This window comes from Callithrix jacchus, chromosome 6 (assembly GCF_049354715.1).
Source record: "Callithrix jacchus isolate 240 chromosome 6, calJac240_pri, whole genome shotgun sequence".
Lineage (NCBI taxonomy): Eukaryota > Metazoa > Chordata > Mammalia > Primates > Cebidae > Callithrix > Callithrix jacchus.
This window is the reverse complement of record NC_133507.1, coordinates 55218096-55235097: the sequence shown is the minus strand read 5'-3', so window position 1 is coordinate 55235097 and position 17002 is coordinate 55218096. Positions and strand designations below refer to the sequence as shown.

General features: G+C 37.1%; 1 protein-coding gene across 3 annotated transcripts in view; it reads right to left on the bottom strand.

Annotated features, from left to right (window-relative positions):
- Positions 1-17002, bottom strand: part of OLA1 (Obg like ATPase 1) — a 176923-nt gene that overhangs the window by 138962 nt on the left and 20959 nt on the right. The gene's annotated exons all lie outside the window — the stretch shown is intronic.

The window sequence follows — 17002 nt, the reverse complement described above, 5'->3', positions numbered from 1 at the left end:
ATTATAAGTAAGTATCATGTCCAGTATCTTCAGAAATGCTTAAAAATAGTCCAAACCAATAGTCCTGATATCTATATAATTATTATTAAATTAGAAAAGGTCAAGGGTCTATTATATTTCTACTTTCTCTAAAAAGGGGAAGAAGTATGAATTTTCCTCTCTGGCTTTCAGACCTCTGAAAAATGTGCCTCTCTAATCAGCTATACAACATACCATGTAGCAATCATTTTTGCTATTCATGACTCTCCTCCTCTCACCTCAGAAGAATATAGGGCTTATTCTAAGATGTTTCCAAACTGATTTCAATGTTAAAGCTTTTTATGGTCACCCATATCAATTTATCATGTGATGAGAGTGGTCAAATTAAAAATTTTAAAAACTGAAAGTATACATTTCCCTCTTATTCAAAGCTCTCCCACCAAACCTGATGTTCACAGATGTTACTACTATCGGCATAAGGTGTGTTCTGTTCACTCTATATATCTGTACACCCTCCTAAATGCACATCCATCACCCACATCCACATATACAACTTCTTATTTATTCCCTTAGCTAGGTTCTTTCCTCAGGACTTTGGCAGAAGGGACTATAGTTTTCATGTCTCAGAGCATCAGATAAATGGACAATACACAAAAACTGTGTAAAGTTAGTAAAAACACTATCATCAACTCTGTACTCATGTCTATGCCTTTCAAGTCTGTACCTTCCTTTCTATTTTGAGGCCTCTAACCTGGACTATTAAAACAATCTATTCTCTGGGTGTGGTGGTGCATGACTGCAGTTTCAGCTATGGCTTGGGAAGCTGAGACACTAGGACTGCCTGAGCTTAGAAGTTTGAGACCAGCCTGGACAACATCATGAGACCCTGCTTCTAAACAAACAAACAAACAAACAAATAAATAAAACAATGTTTTCTCTGATCACCCATCTTACAGTCTTCTACAAATCTAATACATTTCCTGAAACACTGACAAAGCTATATACTTGCCAGCATAAAAATCATCAATATCTTCTACTACTCATAAAAAGAATTCTGTATTTTCATCCTGATATCTATATAACCTGACCCAAACTATCTCTAGAACTTCTATCCCTCTTTGATATATGACTAATTTTAGGTACCACTCATCTGGCACTTATCACATACTGTTTTTCATATCCCAAGTATACATAATTTCCAATTTCTTTTCTAAGCAAATGAAAGAGCCCAAGAATCCTGGGCTGGGCTAGGTTTCCTGGGCATACAGAGTGGGCACTTTGGGCTAGCTGCCAAATCAAGAGTCAGCAAGAAATATCAACTCCAAAGGAGTAAGGAGTGATTAAAAACTCAGACTGAAGCAGAGGTGGACAATTTAGGATAAAGAGATTCAAGAAGTGGGGGCAGAAGAGACTCTTGGTAACTGCATACAAATGGAATCTTGAGCTCTAAAGAAAAAATAATAATAATGTTGGTTCACTGTCCCTTCCCAGTGTCCCCTCCCAATAATAATGATGGTTCACTGTCTCCTCCTGATAAGGTTGTAAAGGTGAAGATCTTGGAATTTTTCCTAAATGGAGAAATAAATTGACGTGATTATAAATGAATACATTTTAGACTAGTAATTTCACTTGGGATCTATCCTTCAGAACTATTCACATCTGTTTGCAAAGTTATAACATGAATATTCTATGTAAAAATGTTCACTTCAGAATTGTTTATAAAAATAACCATGTATAAGGAACTATAACCAATGATATATCCATATAATGGCATCTGCATAGCTGCTAAAAGATAAAGTATCAATATTGACAAGGAAAGATTTAAAAATTATATCAAAGATAAAATTAAATCATCAAGAAGTATACACAGAATTATTCCATTTGTGGGGGAAAAATTAACAATTTACATTAAGATATATTCAAGAATAAACTTGGAGGAACATAAGTGACAGTAGATGTCATATGATTTCACTTTCTACATTATATCTATCATATTTTAGTTACTGAAAATGAATGCTGTACAACATACATGTGCTACCCATGTAATCAGAAGAAAACAAGCATATGTCCTTTTCGATTTTAAAAAGAAGGAAAAGCAGTTACTTCTGGCGACTGGGAACAGAAGTGAACATGAAATTCTATTTTGAACCTTAATTATTTCCTATTTTGTTTAAAATAAGCATATATCATCTAGAATTTTTATATATTACATATACATTTTGCAATATATGTTACAAAAATACAAATAATTTTTTTTAAGTAATAGCATTAGTTTGGTCATTTATAATTAAAAGGAGTGCAAAACTGATAAAACCAAAACTGTCTACTCATAAGATATAAGGGAAAGGGGTATAAACACATAATTAAATCATAATGTTATATGTACTATAGAATGACCCTCATTTTTTCTAAAGCACAAGTTTTTGTACCTAAATTGCATACAATTCAATCTATTAGAGAATGCTTTTTGTTAGCAAGTAGATGACTACTGATTATATCTAAAACAACAATGGGCTGGCATAACTAACATAGGTTTTCCTTCGCTTTGACAAATCAAGAAAAGAATTTTGTTTAGGTGATTCTGCACTGTGCATATTAAAACAACTGGTATACTGGGAGGCAGAGGTTGCAGTGAGCCGAGATCACACCACTGCACTCCAGCCTGGTGACAGAGCGAGACTTTGTCTCAAAAAAAAAAAATTAAATTCTTTATATTATCTATAAGCTTTTTTCCATTTTTAAAATTTTATTTTTTAATCTTTTTGTTAAAAACCAAGACACAAATATACACAGTAACCTAGGCCTACACAGGGTCAGGATCATCAGTGTCACTGTCTTCCACCTCTACATCTTGTCCCACTGGAAGGTCTTAAGGGACAGTAACATACATGGAACCAATATCTCCTATGATAACAATGGCTTCTTGTTGGATAGTTTCTGAAGGATCTGCCTGAGGCTGTTTTACAGTTAACTTTCTTTTTAATAACTAGGAAGAGCACACTCTAACAAGAAAAAGTATAGTGATTGAAATTCACACAAAAAGTTCAATATAAATCCACAGGCAGAAAATTTAACTATAACAATTGGTGACCAGAACTCAGGAAAGAATAGGGCAATATATCCCCTACTCCCACCATCACCATCACATGTACATATACACACACATGCATACACAAACTTAGCTGAAAATAATCAAATTATATTTGAAATTTTGTTTTCCACAACTATAACTAATTATATACCAGTCCCACATATCAGACCCTCCTACTATGTTTCTAAACTGAGAAGAAAACTGTTCCATTGCTCAGAAAGCAGCACTCTTGCTTCTAGTCTCCAAGGTCATATCTCTAAGTACCTACTGAGAAACCTTAACAAGTTTTATCTGTAAATAGCTTGACAGTAGGTACAATGATACTGTCAAAGGTGCTATCCTTCAAATAACACACAAATGCCTTAGCTTCCTGTTGAAATGTAACTTCAAAAGCCCACTTTAAAAAGTTAAGAATCTTTACTCAGTGATCTTTAGGAGTCAAAAGAAAAAAAAAAGGTTAAGGATTTAGTAAAATCAATAGCTTCATCATGTGCAAATATTTTAAAATCCAGCAACAGTAAGTTATATTGCTTCCAAAAACTGGTGAAGTCATATGGACTCACTGAACCCAAGAGAAAAAGTTCGTGGTTTTTCCAAATAACACACCTGCTTTCAGAGAAGTTACTGTACGTAAAAATTTAAAAAGAATTTGCTTCCTATAGTATGATTGCTGTTTCCTTCTCCTATATTTAATTTTTGGCAGCCTGTCTTATCTGAGCATGATTCTGTTTACTGAAGATGAAAGAAAAATCTTTCATAAAAGTTTTTTTAGGCCGGGCATAGTGGCTCACGCCTGTAATCCCAGCACTTTGGGAGGCCTAGATGGGTGGATCACGAGGTCAAGCATTCAAGACCAGCCTGGCCAACATGGTGAAACCCAAACTCTATTAAAAATACAAAAAAATGAGCCGGGTGTAGTGGCACACACCTGTATTCCCAGCTACTCAGGAGAATCACTTGAACCCAGGAGGTGGAGGTTGCAGTGAGCCAAGATCATGCCACCGCACTCCAACCTGGCAACAGAATGAGACTCCATCTCAAAAAAAAAAAAGTTTTAAAAGGAAGTATTCATTAGCAATGTCATCTGTAATTTCTATATGTACCTGTGAATGTACTTAATGGCACTGAACACTATACTTAAAAATTATTAAAGTGGCAAATTTCATGTGATGTATATATTACCACCATTTTTTAAAATCTAAAAAACAAAAAAAGTGTTGAAATTTAAAACCTATATTCACCAAAAAGAAAATAAAAATCAATAATGCATCATTAAAAACAATAAAGCAAGGGCAGGCACAGTGCCTCACACCTGTAATCCCAGCACTTTGGGAGGCAAAGGTGGGTGTCTTGAGGTGAGGAGGTAGAAGACCAGCCTGGGCAACATGTAAAACCCCATCTCTACTAAAAATTCAAAAATTGGCCAGGCATGGTGGCACATACCTGTAGTCCCAGCTACTCAGAGGGCTAAGGCACGAGAATAGCTTGAACCCAGGAGGCAGAGGTTATAGTGAGCTGAGATCACAGCAATGCACTCCAGCCTGGGTGACAGAGAGAGACTCTGCCTCAAAAAATAAATAAGCAAAGTGCTATAAAAAATTCATTATTATTATTGTAAATTGCACTTAGTAGTTTGGTCAGTTAGGCCTCTTCGTTGCCCTACAGTATTTATATCTTAGCCTAAGATCCTGCCTCTCAAACTGGGGACTGCTGGAAGTACAGAAGAAAGAAATACATGAGATTCTAAAAACTTTTCCTTGAAGTAAAGTGTCTGGCACTATACCAAGTACCAAAAGCCATCATGTTTCTTATCCTTTGTGATTAGGGCTCTTGGGTAGAAAAGTTTAACAAACACAGGAGTCTCACCATTTTCATATTATCCTGTAGTTTTTAGATATTTTATATGTTTCAGAAATAGGCAGCTCTGCCCATTAGTTCAAACCTTAGTTTGGTTTAACACAAAATTCTGTTAAGAATTTAAAAAGGGGCTGGGCACGGTGGCTCACGCCTGTAATCCCAGTACTTTGGGAGGCCGAGGCAGGCGAATCACCTGAGGTCAGGAGTTTAAGACCAGCCTGGCCAACATGGTGAAATCCCGTTTCTACTAAAAATACAAGAATTAGCCAGGCGTGGTGGTAGTCGCCTGTAATCTCAGCTACTCAGGAGGCTGAGGCAGAAGAGTTGCTTGAATCCAGGAGGTGGAGGTTGCAGTGAGTTGAGATCATGCCACTGCACTCCCGCCTGGGCCACAGACAAGACTCCATCTAAGAAAAAGAATTTTAAAAAGGTAAACTTTGGGAGAAAATAAGAGCAATATTTCTAAAAACACCAAGAATGAAAAGAACGTTCTGGTATTTAAAGACACCTAAAACAGCCGGGTGCAGTGGCTCATGCCTGTAATCCCACCACTTTGGGAGGCCGAGGCAGGTGGATCACAAGTTCAGGAGTTCAAGGCCAGCCTGGCCAATATGATGAAACCCCATCTCTACTAAAAAATACAAAAATTAGTGAGGCCTGGTGGCGAGCACCTGTAGTCCCAGCTATTGGGAGGCTGGGAAGGGAGAATCTCTTGAAACTGGAAGGCACAGGTTGCAGTAAGCTGAGATTGTGCCACTGCATTCCAGCCTGGGTGACAGAGTGAGACTCGCTCTCAAAAAAAAAAAAAAAAAAAAGACACCTAGAAGTTCCATAAAAGAATGTGAGTAGAAGGGAGCTTTCTGGGGTGATGGCAGTGTTCTGTATCCATACCATTGTGGTCTATACACATGTTAAGTTCATAGAACTATAAACCCAAAATAGCTACTTTCTGTATGACAATTTGTAAAATAAAATACGTGTATTTCTAAACCTTACAAATATTTTTAAATGTTTTCCATAAGAAATTTACTAATAAACTTGTCAATAAATAATATTTCTCTAAATGTAAATGGACTAAATGCCCCAATCAAAAGACACAGACTGGCAAATTGGATAAAAAGCCAAAACCCATCGGTGTGCTGTGTCCAGGAAACCCACCTCACATGCAAGGATACACAAAGGCTCAAAATAAAGGGATTTACCAAGCAAATGGAGAGCAAAACAAAGCAGGAGTTGCAATCCTAGTCTCTGATAAAATAGACTTTAAAGCAACAAAGATCAAAAGAGACAAAGAAGGACATTACATAATGGTAAAAGGATCAATGCAACAAGAAGAGTTAACAATCCTAAATATATACGCACCCAATACAGGAGCACCCAGATATATAAGGCAAGTTCTTAATGACTTACAATAATAGTGAGAGACTTTAACACTCCATTGTCAATATTAGACAGATCAACCAGAGAGAAAATTACAATGATATCCAGGACTTGAACTCAAGACTGGAACAAGCAAACCTAACAGACATTTACAGAACTCTCCACCCCAAATCCACAGAATATACATTCTTCTCAGCACCACATCACACCTACTCTACAATTGACCACATAATTGGAAGTAAATCACTCCTCAGCAAATGCAAGGGAATGGAAATCATAACAAACACTCTCTCAGACCATTAGAACACAGAATTCAGAAACTAACTCAGAACCGCACAGCTTCATGGAAACTGAACTGGCTCTTGAATGTTGACTGGATAAACAATGAAATGAAGGAAGAAATACAGAAGTTCTTCGAAACCAGCAAGAACGAAGATACAACATACCAGAATCTCTGGGACACATTTAAAGCAGTCTCTAGAGGAAAATACATAGCAATAAGTGCCCATATGAGAAGAAAGGGGAGATCCAAAATTGACACCCTATCGTCAAAATTGAAAGAGCTACAGGAGCAAGATCAAAAAAACTCAAAACCCAGCAGAAGACAAGAAATGACTAAAATCAGAGCAGAACTGAAGGAGATGGAGACACAAAAAAAACCCTTCAAAAAAATCAATAAATCCAGGAGCTGGTTTTTCGAAAAGATCAACAAAATAGACCACTAGCCAGATAATAAAAAAAGAAAAAAGAGAATAACCAAATAGATGCAATAAAAAATGATAAAGGGGATATCACCACAGATTCCACAGAAATTCAAACCATGATCAGAGATTATTACAAACAACTCTATGCACATAAACTAGTAAACCTGGAAGAAATGGATAAATTCCTGGACACTTGCCTCCTTCCAAGCCTAAACCAGGAAGAAGTCAAAATCCTGAATAGACCAATAACAAGGTCTGAAGTTGAGGCAGCAATTAAGAGCCTACCACCCAAAAAAAGCCCAGGTCCAGACGGGTTCACAGCCGAATTCTACCAGACATACAAAGAGAAGATGGTACCATTCCTTCTGAAACTATTCCAAATAATCCAAAAAGAGGGAATCCTTCCCAAATTATTTTATGAGACCAGTATCATCCTGATACCAAAACCTGGCAGAGACTCAACAAGAAAAGAAAACTTCAGGCCAATATCCATGATGAACATAGATATAAAAATCTTCAATAAAATGCTGGAAAGCCGATTGTATCAGCACATCAAAAAATTTATCCACCATGATCAAGTAGGATTCATCCCGGGGATGCAAGCCTGGTTCAACATATGCAAGTCTATAAAAGTAATCCACCACATAAACAGAATCAAAGACAAAAACCACATGATTATCTCAATTGATGCAGAGAAGGCCTTTGACAAAATTCAACAGCCCTTTATGCTAAAAACCCTCAATAAACTAGGTATTGACAGAAAGTATCTCAAAATAATAAAAGCTATTTATGACAAACCCACAGCCAATATCATACTGAATGGGCAAAAACTAGAAGCATTCCCTTTGAAATATGGCACTAGACAAGGATGCCCTCTCTCACCACTCCTATTCAATATAGTACTGGAAGTTCTAGCCAGAGCAATCAGGCAAGAAAAAAAAATAAAGGGTATTCAATTAGGAAAGGAGGAAGTGAAATTGTCTCTATTTGCAGACGACATGATAGTATACCTAGAAGACCCCATTGCCTCAGCCCAAAAACTCCTGAAACTGATAAGCAACTTCAGCAAAGTCTCAGGATACAAAGTCAACATGCAAAAATCACAAGCATTCCTATACACCAATAACAGACTTAAAGAGAACCAAATCAAGAACGAACTGCCATTCACAATTGCTACAAAGAGAATAAAATACCTAGGAATACAACTAATAAGGGACATAAAGGACCTCTTCAAGGAGAACTACAAACCACTGCTCAACAAAGTAAGAGAGGACACAACAGACGGAGAAACATTCCATGCTCATGGTTAGGAAGAATCAATATCATGAAAATGGCCATACTGCCCAAAGTAATTTACAGATTCAATGCTATCCCCATCAAGCTACCAATGACCTTCTTCACAGAACTGGAAAATACCACGTTAAACTTCATATGGAACCAAAAGAGAGCCTGCATAGCCAAGTCAATTCTAAGTAAAAAGAACACAGCGGGAGGCATCACACTACCGGACTTCAAACTATACTACAAGGCTACAGTAATCAAAACAGCATGGTACTGGTACCAAAACAGAGATATAGACCAATGGAACAGAACAGAGGCCTCAGAAGCAACACAACATATCTACAACCATCCAATCTTTGACAAACTGGACAAAAACAAGCAATGGGGAAAGGATTCCTATTTAATAAATGGTGTTAGGAAAACTGGCTAGCCACATGCAGAAAGCAGAAACTGGACCCTTTCCTGACACCTTACACTGAAATTAACTCCAGATAGATTAGAATTAAACATAAGACCCAACATCATAAAAACCCTAGAAGAAAATCTAGGCAAAACCATTCAGGACATAGGCATAGGCAAGGACTTCATGACCAAAACACCAAAAGCATTGGCAACAAAAGCCAAAATAGACAAATGGGACCTAATCAAACTCCACAGCTTCTGTATGGCAAAAGAAACAGTCATTAGAGTGGATTGGCAACCAACAGAATGGGAAAAAATTTTTGCAGGTTACCCATCCAACAAAGGGCTGATACCCAGAATTTACAAAGAACTAAAACAGATTTACAAGAAAAAAAAAACAAACAAGCCCATTCAAAAGTGGGTGAAGGATATGAACAGACACTTTACAAAAGAAGACATACATGAGGCCAACAAACATATGAAAAAATGCTCATCATCGCTGGTCATTAGAGAAATGCAAATCAAAACTACATTGAGATACCCTCTCACGCCAGTTAGAATGGTGATCATTAAAAAATCTGGAGACAACAGATGCTGGAGAGGATGTGGAAAAATAGGAATACTTTTACACTGTTGGTGGGAGTGTAAATTAGTTCAACCATTGTGGAAGACAGTGTGGCGATTCCTCAAGGACCTAGAAATAGAAATTCCATTTGACCCAGCAATCCCATTACTGGGTATATATCCAAAGGATTATAAATCGTTCTACTATAAGGACACATGCACACGAATGTTCATTGCAGCACAGTTAACAATAGCAAAGACCTGGAACCAACCCAAATGCCCATCGATGATAGACTGGACAGGGAAAATGTGGCAGATATACACCACGGAATATTATGCAGCCATCAAAAACGATGAGTTTGTGTCCTTTGCAGGGACATGGATGAACCTGGAAACCATCATTCTCAGCAAACTGACACAAGAACAGAAAATCAAACACCACATGTTCTCACTCATAGGCGGGTGTTGAACAATGAGAACACATAGACACAGGGAGGGGAGCACTACACACTGGGGTCTGTTGGGGGAAATAGGGGAGGGACAGCAGGGAGTGGGCAGTTGGGGAGAGATAGCATGGGGAGAAACACCAGATACAGGTGAAGGGGAGGAAGGCAGCAAATCACACTGCCATGTGCGTACCTATGCAACAATCTTGCATGTTCTTCACATGTACCCCAAAACCTAAAATGCAATAAAATAAAATAAAAATATAAAAATAATATTTCAGTTGATCCTTGAATATGGGTTTGAATTTTGAGAATTCACTTATACACAGACTTTTTTTCAATAAATATAAGGGAAAATTTTTTGAAATTTGCAACAATGTGAAAAAACTTGCAGATAAAACACATTGCCTAGAAACATGGAAAAAAATTATAAAAAACTAGGTATGCCATGCATGCATGCATAAAATATAGATACTTGTCTATTTTATCACTTACTACTATACATACACATAAAAAGTTAAAATGTATCAAAACTTAGACACACTTACAGACCATACATGGCACTATTCACATTCAAAGGAAATGTAAATAAACTAAAAATGCAGTATGAAATCATAACTGCATAAAATTAACTGTACTCACATTGTACTACCATAATTATTTCACATCCACCTCCTGTTGCTATTGGGAGGAGCTTCAGTGTTGCCGAGTATCCTTATCTTAAAACACTGTGAGACAGTAATCATTACAATGTGACCAGTTCATTTCTCCAGTAAATTGTGTATTGCTATAAAAAGTGATCCCTTGAGGTTCCTGCATATTATTATTTTTCATCATGGTTGCAATACTGTAAATGTTCAATAACATAAGCCAGGCAAGTGGCTCACACCTGTAATCCAGCACTTGGGAGGCCAAGGCAGAAGGACTGCTTGAGCCCAGGAGTTTGAGACTAGCCTGGGCAACATATCAAGACCCTGTCTCTACACAAATGAAAATACAAAAATTACCTGGGTATGATGGTGCACACCTGTAGTCCTAGTTACTTGGGTGGCTGAGGCAGGAGAACAGCTTGAACCCAGGAGTTCCAGGCTGCAGTGAGCTATGATTTCACCACTGCACTCTAGCCTGAGCGACAGAGCTAAATACTGTCTCTAAAACAACAATAATAAAATTTAAAAATAACATTATGGGACCTATACAAAGCATAACTAGTGATGCTGGAAGTGCTCCCGAGAAGCAGAGAAAAGTCATGGCAATACAAGAAAAAGTTGAATTGCTTGATATGGACTGTACACTGAGGTCTGCACCTGGGGTTACTGCCATTTCAGACAAACAATTCATCTTGTAAACAGATGACAGTATCATTAAAATACAGTATAGTACTGTAAATGTATATCCTTTCTTATTTGTTTTTTAAGACAGGATCTCATTCTGTCACCCAGGCTGTAGTGCAGTGGCACAATCATAGCTCATCACAGCTCAAACTCTTGGACTCAAGCAATCCTCCTGCCACAGCCTCTTGAGTAGCTGGGACTACAGGTGTACACCACACTGCTGGGTAATGTTGTCTTTTGTAGATGTGGCTCTCCCTATGTCCACCAGGCTAGTCTCAAACTCCTAGACTCAAGCAATCCTCTTCCCTCAGCCTCCAAAGTGCTGGGATTACAGGTCTGACCCACTACACCCAGCCATGATTTTCTTAAAAAGTTTTTTTTTTCTCTAGCTTACTTTATTTACTTACTTTATATTCTTACTTTATTGTAAGAATATAGAATATATAACATACAAGATATATGTTAATTGACTGTTTATATTATTGGTAAGGCTTCTAGTCAGCAGTAGGCTATCTGTAGTTAAGTTTTTGGGGAGTCAAAAGTTATATGCAAATTTTCAACTGTGCAGGGATCAGCTCCCCTAATCCCAGTATGTTCAAGGGTCAACTGCATTTTGGAATCAAGTTTAATAAATTTTGTAACTGAAAAGATTCTGTACTTCCAAGACTCATGTATGAGAGAGAAATAATTTCACTATAATTGCACCAAAACCCAAAGTTTTCAAGAAAGTTTAAGGCTCACGAATAATCAGGTTGTATTTTTATTTTCTTTTTTAATTTTTTTTTTCTAGATAATGGGAGCTCACTATGTTGCCCAGAGTACTCTCACACTCCTGAGCTCAAGCAATCCACCCAAAAGCCTCCCAAAGTGCTGGGATTACAGGTATGAGCCCCCATACCTTGCCCTTTTTTCATCTTTAAAGCAATACAAATAGTTGTACCAATCTGCTAATTATTATCCAAAAATATGACATTATTTCCAATGCTTACACTGCTGAAACAAAGTAAACAGAGTACAAACAAAGCTCCCCTAAAAGGAAAAGTATGAGAAAAGTTTTATTTCCCACTTTTTCTGCTTTAATGAGGTGAAACTGACATACGATAAAATGTGCAAAAAGTATACAGTCAGATGTGTACATGTCTTGACATATGCATACACCTGTGAAACCTCCACTACAGTCAAGATTATGAGCATATCTACCACCCCCAAGAATTTCCTCATAGCCCTTTATAATCCTCTCTCTGCTCCTCCCACAGGCTACCATGATCTGCTTTCTAATTAGTATGCATTTTCTAGAATCTTATATAAATAAAATCATAGTATATGCTCTTTTTTTGGACCGCCTTCTTCCACTCAGCATAATTATTTTGAGATTCATCCATGTTATTGTGTGTAGAAAAATCTTTGATGCTGCATCTACCTGCTACATAAAATTAGTCCACATTTGCTGCAAACTGGGCTTACTCACAAGATGAGAATCTTCAATTAGCTATATGTGAACTTTCGTCTAGACAGCAGATTATTTGATCATTCTTGAATCAATATTATTTTTCTTTTTTTAAAAGGGACAAAATCTCGCTGTGTTGCCCAGGCTAGTCACAGGCACAATCATAACACATTACAGCCTCAAACAATTCCCAAGCCTCAGCCTCCTGAGTAACTAGGATTACCTAGCATGTGCCACTGCACCTGGCTTTGAATATTTTTTTTTCAGCTCCCTACTACCGCCACTGAAGAACTAATACTCTTTTGGAAAAGTATTCTAAGGATTTAAACTAGGACAAGAAAAATAAGTGACTCTCCAATAAGTGAAGACTCTGATTCTGTTTTTAAATTAAATTTAATAAGCAGATATTCATTTGTACTATAAAAGTACTTGTCACAAAGCTTTCTTGATTTAAAAAACCCACTAGAATAAAATGATAAGCTCTCATAATTCCTTATGTAAATCCTGAGAGTTGTTATATTTTTAAGTGTCAAAATAAGACCTAACTTTCACCTCAGCAGCAGTTGTTTAGTGAAAGACAAACTCCTGTTTATATGGCTGAATCCATAGTTATGAGTTAGCATTCAGTAACTTCAAAAATATACTTTAAAAAACTAGAGTAACTCCAGATCTGCACACATTCAAATAAGAAAATAATCTTTCATTATTTCTACTATCTTGCATGTTCTCATTAGTACAGTCTGCAAACAAGAAAACTACTGAAAATAAAACTTTAAAGAGAATTCTAAATGACTAATGGGGGTAGGGATCTGAAATATCTTTACATTAGGCAGCAAACCCCAGAGGGTGGGAGGGGACATTATTTGGGGGCAAGCAAACTAAGTAATGTGAATAGATTGTTTTAATCTTTTTTATTTTTTTTAGAGAGAGGATCTTGCTCTGTCATCCAGGCTGGAGTACAGTGGTATAATCACAGGTCATTGCAGCCTAGAACTCCTGAGCTCAAGTGATCCTCCCATCTGTGAGTAGTTGAAACTACAAAGCACAGGCCACCAAGGCCAGCTAATTTTTTTTTTTTAGAGATGTGGTCTCCCTAAGCTGCACAGAACAGTCTTGAACTCCTAGGCTCAAATTATCTGTGTAGGCCTCCCAAAGTGCTAGGATTATAGGCATGAGCCATCACACCTAGGCAAATACTTTTTTGTGTGTGAAAGAATCTTTACACATTACTGGCTCATGACTATAATCCCAGCACTTTGGCAGGCCAAGGCAGAGCATTGCTTGAGTGCTTGAGTGCAAGAATTCAAGACCAGTGTGGGCAACATAGCAAGACCCTGGATCTATTTTTTAAAAAAGTATTCTACATTGTTTATACTCAAATGTCATCTAGGGAAATCATTATCAGTATCTTGGAAATATAGTTTTACATAAAATGAAAAACAGCTTACTCCATTTTTATTTCCTTTTTTTTTTTTTTTGAGATGGGGTCTCACTTTGCCACCCAGGTTGGAGTGCAATGGCATGATGTTGGCTCACTGCAACTTCTGCCTCTCAGGCTCAAGCAGTCCTCCCAACCCAACCTCCCAAGTAGCTGGGACCACAGGTGCACTCCACCACACCCAGTTAATTTTTTGTATTTTTAGTAGAGACAAGAGTCTCACCATGTTGCCCAGGCTGGTCTCGAACTCAAGCAATCTGCCTGCCTCAGTCTCCCAAAATGCTGGGGTTACAGGTATGAGCCACTATGCCCAGCCCATTTTGATTGGTTAAAACATTAGAAGTGCCACTCAATACTGTAATTGCAAAATAAGCTACTGGAACAATTTCATCCGCCTCCACCCCCACCTCAACTGTCCATTTAAAATCCTTTATATTTAGGCCATGCATGGTGGCTCATGCCTGTATAATCTCAGTACTTTGGGAGGCCAAGGTGGGCATATCCCTTGAGGTGAGGAGTTCAGGGCTAGCCTGGCCAACATGGCAAAACCCTGTCTCTATTAAAAATACAAAAAGTAGCCCAGCATGGTGGTACACCCCTGTAATCCCAGATATTGGAGAGGCTGAGGCAGGAGAATTTCTTGAACCCGGGAGGTGGAGGTTTCAGTGAGCCAAGACCTCGCCACTGCACTCCAGCCTGGGAGACAGAGCAAGACTCCATCTCAAATAAATAAATAAAATTCTTTATATTTAAGTCATTTGAGATGGATATCTTTAATATGGTGAACATGATGACATCCCCAACTATATCCCTGGGCTCTTCTCCGTTGCTCCTACTCCTCATCATTCATTGTAACCACAATAGTAGTTCTTAAGGTTCCTTTCTACCATAGGGCCTTGAAACAAACCATTTACTCTGAATAATCAATCTTTCCTTTCCTTCTTTTGCTAACTTAGCTCTCATTCAGCTTTTACCTCTCAGCATAACTGTCACCTCCTCAAGGTAACACTGCATACTCACACACACAACTGGAAAGGCATCGAATATTTATGTGACCATTTTATTCACTTGATTATAAGCTCAAGAGGACAATGGTCCCATCTGTTTTTACTCACCACTACCTCCCTCAACATCTAGCATACTTATAAGAGATGCTCCATAAATATGGGTCAAATGAATAAGAGTGATCTAAGATTTAAAGCCAAAGCAAATACATCAAAATGAGCATTTGCATTTTAAACAAGTATATGTGTTTGCAATAACAAAAATATTTTATGTATTTCTAATAACCAAAGTAAGTAAACAAGGCGAGGGAAAAGTCAAATTTTAAAAAGTAATTAAATTAATGGAGAGAAAAATGATAATAAATTAAAATTCAATGATAAATTAAAACTTCTTGTCAACAATTTTTTCTGTTCCCTAACTTTCAGATATTCCAACAGAAAGCTGAAAAGTACTCTAAACACTAATATATATCTGACTGTTGAGAATTAAAATATATTATAATTTGAAATAAAAGAATTATCAATTTTCATAGCTTCAAAGCAATCCCTAATCTTTCTAATCTCTACAAGTATTTTTTTTTACTATAAATCTAAGGATTTTAAAAAAATTCTGATTACGAATGTATCATTCAGTGCCTATGTACTATACAATAATATATATAATGTATTTCATCAATTCTAAGATGCATATTTTGACATCTCTGAGATCAATCACTCTAAGAAAGCACAGTATCTAGTTTAATTGTATTTTCTTTCCTTCCTTAATGATGGTATCTTTAGCCTGAATGAAATACAGTATAGTATGCATGCTCCTCACCAAATTAATTGACCCCCCGCCAACGGTTAGAAAAACACATCAAATGAATATTACATAAAAAACAACAAAACCAGAGACATTTTTATTACCAACATCATCAGGACTTTACCATCATCCTAAGTTGCTCCAGCTTGGAAAATTTTAGGTCAAATATCCCTGCCTAACCACATAACACCCTTAAACTCAACCTACGTGTTATAAAACCTTATCAGGGAATCAGATCCATAAGCCTTCCATTTTTCAGTCCTCTGCTATTTTCATTCCCACTCTAAGGACTTTTCCACCCATTAACCCTCTTCAGTTCTCTTGCCCCTCATTTTTCTGTCACATATACCCTATCAATTCTACTTTCTGAAAGACATCTATCAGAAACTGTCCCAAACTGAACTCATCATCATCTCTCTCAATACTTGTTGCTTTTTCTGTGTTTAACATCTCAGTGAATGGTATGACAATTCATTCAACTGACCTAGTCCAGAAATCCAGGAGTCACACTTCACTCTACCTTCTCTTTGAAATCCTCACATCAGTCACCAAACCCAGAAGAAAACCAGTCAGGAAAACAGACATTCTTGCTAATGTACAGGCTTTAGTTAAAACTTCTCTACACAACTGGACCACTTCCCCATCACAGCCTCATTCTTTGTTTAGACTTCCCAGAGGCCTGACCATACCTTTACCCAAGTTTAAACTACCTAGATCAATCCTTCTCAAATTGTCATTGGGTTTTGTAAAATACAATAAAATGAATTATTAGGTTGGTGCAAAAGTAATTGCAGTTTTGGGCATTACATTGACAAAACTGCAATTACTTTTGCACCAACCTAATACTAGACAAATCTTTTTCCTAGGCAGCTTATGCAAACCACAGAGATAAATGGTCTTTTATAAAAGGCACATAAAAAAATACTAGCACAATATTATTAATACTTTATTCAAATGACCAAAAAATCAGTCAAATTGCTATGATGTTTTCTAAATGCTCACTCTCAATTACTATAGTTATCTAGTTGAGGACCCGTAACAACGGCGCTTAACCAGACCACAGCTGGCCTTCTCACCTCTAACTTGTATTTTCTTTGTTTCTATTAATTTGCTTATTATAATACTTTACCAAAAAGTACAGCCTTGACCTAAGCCTTAACCTCAACTGTTTTATTTTGTCAGAAAATTACTATGTTATTGGCTCACTTTTGTAGTCGGTCAACAGAGCCCAAACGAAGTCACAGTTCTTTCTCTTTGCTTTATAATCCTCTCT